Raw genomic sequence first — 4,211 nt, forward strand, 5'->3', positions numbered from 1 at the left:
CCTACGCCGGCGGCGGCGGGAGGGGAAAGGAGGAGGGGGGCCGCTGGGAGGGGCAGGGAAGGGGAGCCCCCGGTCGCCTCGCTCGGGGAGGCGACGCGGGGGGTACGGGGGAGGGGGGAGGGGGAGGAGGAGCCGGGGCGCGCCCGCCGGCGGCCGGGGGCGGCGGGTGCGGGGGAGGGCGGCGGCGGCGGAGGGAAACCCTAGCGGGAGCGGGAGCCCGAGCGGGAGCCTCCTCCTTCGGATTATAGTCACCAGCTGTATTTACAAGAGGAGCCGATAGTCGGGTTTCAATCGCGTGTTCCCCATGCACTAGATAAAGTAATAATGTGACCTATAAGTCTTGAGGAAGAAGCCTCATGTCATCATACCAAGTGCCCACCCACATAGTACCCTATTCTGCCCACACCATCTTCGCACATTTTGGTCTTCGTTGCAATACATATCACTATACTTGCCATCATGTAACTGATGTGAGGAGTGCACCTCATCTCCCAATGGCGGCTTGTACTCTTCATACCATGATGCGTACATAGTGGAGTAGTAGATGTGGTGGTGTCTCTCCACACCATGTCGCCTGACACTCATCGACACGTGCACCACTTTAGAGCACTTCCTTCCCAAAAACAAGGCGTAGTTGTTGGAGCTTGTCATCTTTGCCCACTTGTACTCACAAACCTCACTGGCGTTGGTGTCAACGAGCTTGAAGACCCTGCAGAAAGGCTCGCAATTGGGTAATCACAAGGTCATAACCGCCATCGATGGCTTGTCCTGCAGCTCAAAGATATACTTGGCTGGCTTCACGTCGAGGATTGTTGGCTCTAGGGTAGTTGTTATCATCGGTGTGCCATCTTCTTTTGTTCCTATTTCAAATTTAATTAGTGACTTATTGGAGTCTGTAAGGCCACAGGGCTTACCATTGCAGAAGACAGATATCCTAGATCTTCTCCCCACGCCATTGGTATGTGCGCAACTCGCCTTCACTGAAAGAGGCTTTCGCCTCGCTTCATATATAAAGCAATCAACGACATACGGACTGCAGACAACCCGACACCACACACCCACCCAAGGGAAATACAAGGGAGCTGACGATCAACAACACTACTCCAAAGATCCAAAAGTAAAGAACAAGTAGACATAAGAGCATAGCTAAGGAACTAAGGAGTGCTCCACCGTGAGCAAGTCACCGCGAGGAGACGAAGCCGAAACTCGACGAACCAGAAACTCCAAAGCGGTGCTTTCACGGAAGAAATGGTACCGGAGAGCCACCACCGGCCGATCCACTGAATCGAGGTCTCGCCACGCCTCGCTTGGCACGGTCACGTGCGGGGTCGGGGCTCGCACGTGACATGCATGTGACTGGTCGGCCAAAATCCGGTCCGTTGCCTTGCAGAGGCGTAGCTTCCTTTTGAAGTTTTTAGTTTTTTGATGTGTTGGCAGACAAGATAATAATTTCTTGTCCAGTAAGTATACGACATAGAATTCAAGTCGATTTGAGATCGTGGTCATGACAAGATACCACCTCTGGTCCTACTGTATAGTCAACCAGTTTCAGAATATAATGTTTATTGATTTTCGTGCAAGTCAACTATTTGAATGTTTGACAAATTTTTTAGAATAAAATAAAAACATCAACAATACCAAACAGATAAAATATGAAACTACTTTTCATGATCGATCAAATGATATAAAGTTTTATATTTTTATATTGATATATTTTTTCTAAAAACTCGGTCAAACATGCAGTCGTTTGAATTTTGAAAAAAATAAATACACCTTATATAAAGAAATGGAGGGAGTATATTGCAACCGGTCGCGGCCAAAAACACATCGAAAACATCTAGGGTTTTGCCTCATCACGCAAAACTTGCGCCGGCACCATAGTGTACTCTATTCCGAACACCGGCGTCCAATGGCGTGCGGGAGAGAATGTCTCTAGAACCATTCATCCTTGCGATCTTGCACCAGGAGAGGAAAATTAGGTTTTTAGAAAGCGCTTTGCGTGACTGCTCAAGTTCATCATCACAGGCTATCTTCCACCCAAGTCAGGCGGCGATACTCATCGACATCTTCATCGCCGTCAGCAACAGATCATCGCAAACATTGTCATCAACAAGTCGCTCCCGCAGCAGCTAACAAACAGTACATCCAACGCCATATGTTCATTTTTCTATCTGTCGTTGTTGTTTCGTGTGCGATGCTGGTGTGCATGCTTCATGTTCATCAAGTTTGCTAGATTGTTGAATGCGGGTCTTTGTTCTAGTCCTGAATTATTTTTGGGTTTTAATCATGAGCTTCCCTAATATTCCAACAATCCAAAAACCTAATCGTAGGCAATTTCCTGAATTAACTATGGCTGGATTCGTTCATGCACTGAGACCGGATAAATTTGTCGGTGTGAACTTTTATGTGAGAGATGAAGTCCATGCTTCGGCTTACTACCCTGAAAGTTTCCCACGTTAGTGTTAGCATCCCAGAGGGAATTGCTGAGGAAAATCAGAGAAAGTTTCAAGAAGCCAATACTATGTTTGTGTGAAGTATTCTAAGTGTACTTGTCAACCGTCTGTGTGAGGTGTACATGCACATACAAGATGAAAAGACACTATGCGATGCATTGAATACTAAATTAAGCGCAACAGATACAGGCAGTGAACTGCACATCATCGAGAGTGTCCACGACTACAAGATGGTGAATAACCGTTCTGTGGCTGAAAAAACTCATGAGATACAATGCACTGTGAAGGATCTGGAACTCCTTAAGTCTGTTCTACCCGATAAATTTGTGGCTATGTGCATGATTGAAAAGTTGCCTCTTTCATGGAGAAATTTTGCCACAACTCTAAAACATAAGAGACAGGATATATTGGTTGAAAATTTGATTGCAGCTCTTGATGTTGAAGAGAAAGCTCGGGCTAAAGACACTACTAAGAAAGGAGGTGAGATTAAACCTACCACCAATATGGTGCGGAGATACCCACGGAACTAGAACAACAAAAAGAACAAGCCTATGCTAGAGTGCTACGCTTGTGGGAAGCCCGGACACTTTTCCAAGGAATGCCCAGAACATGCTGACCGCAGAGGGAAAACAAGCTAAAGGACTGTCAACATGGTGACCGCTAGCAATATTCATGGGTATGGTAATTTACCTATTGTTCTTTCTGTATTTCAATCATCTTCATGGTGGATTGATTCAGGTGCTAAACTTTAACGTGTGTGCTGACGTCTCTTTGTTCACTTCTTATGAGGCCCCATGGCATCATTTCATCCTAATGGGGATGGGCCGCATGCATTTCTTCGTGGTATTGACACGGTGGATCTGACGCACTTCGAGAAAGATCGTGCAGCTAAGGAGCGTGCAACATGGCCCTACTATGAACAAGAATCTTGTTAGCGGTTCTCTTCTATGTCAAGATGGGTTTAAGATAGTTTTAGAGTCGGATAAAGTAATTGTATCAAGATCGGGGTAATTTATAGGCAAAGGCTATGAGTGCGGAGGCTTGTTTCGCTTTTCCTTTCAGATTTTTGCAATAAGTCAGTAAACCAAATTTGTGCTAGTATTAATGATGATGCAAGTATTTGGCACTCTCGTTTATATCACATTAATTTTGGTTTAATGTCTCGGCTATCCAGTATGAGTTTAATTCCAAATTTTGTTGTTGGCAAAGGTTCTAAGTGTCATAGTTATGTGCAATCAAAGAAACCTCGAAAGCCTCACACGGCTGCCGAGGAGAGAAACTTGGCACCGCTAGAACTCATACATTCTGATTTGGCAGCTTAGCAGTAGCGCTGGACAAAACAGGGCGCTACTTCTACTTAGTAGTAGCGTGTTTAAATAAATCGCGCTACTGCTACTACTTTAGCAGTAGCGCGTGCTAGGAAAATGCGATGCTGCTATGTTTGTACTGGACGTAGATGGCTAGCCCGCTTAGCAGTAGCGCGTATCCGTAACCAGCGCTACTTCTATGTCTCATAGCAGTAGCGCGTATCTCGAAAACGCGCTACTACCTACTTACCTTATCCTGGAACGGTTGACCCTCTCACTCACTCTCCCTCTCACTCGCTCTCGTCCGCGCCGAACCCGTCGTCCGCCGCCGCCGCGCTCCTCCTCCACCGAGGTACTCCCTCTGTCCCTACTCCCCTCCCTCCTCCCCCTCCTCCTCCGGCCGCCCTCCTCCCACCGCCCCTACCTCCTCCTCCTCCGGCCACCCCCTCCC

Source organism: Triticum dicoccoides, chromosome 6B, assembly GCF_002162155.2.
Source record: "Triticum dicoccoides isolate Atlit2015 ecotype Zavitan chromosome 6B, WEW_v2.0, whole genome shotgun sequence".
Taxonomy (NCBI): Eukaryota; Viridiplantae; Streptophyta; class Magnoliopsida; order Poales; family Poaceae; genus Triticum; species Triticum dicoccoides.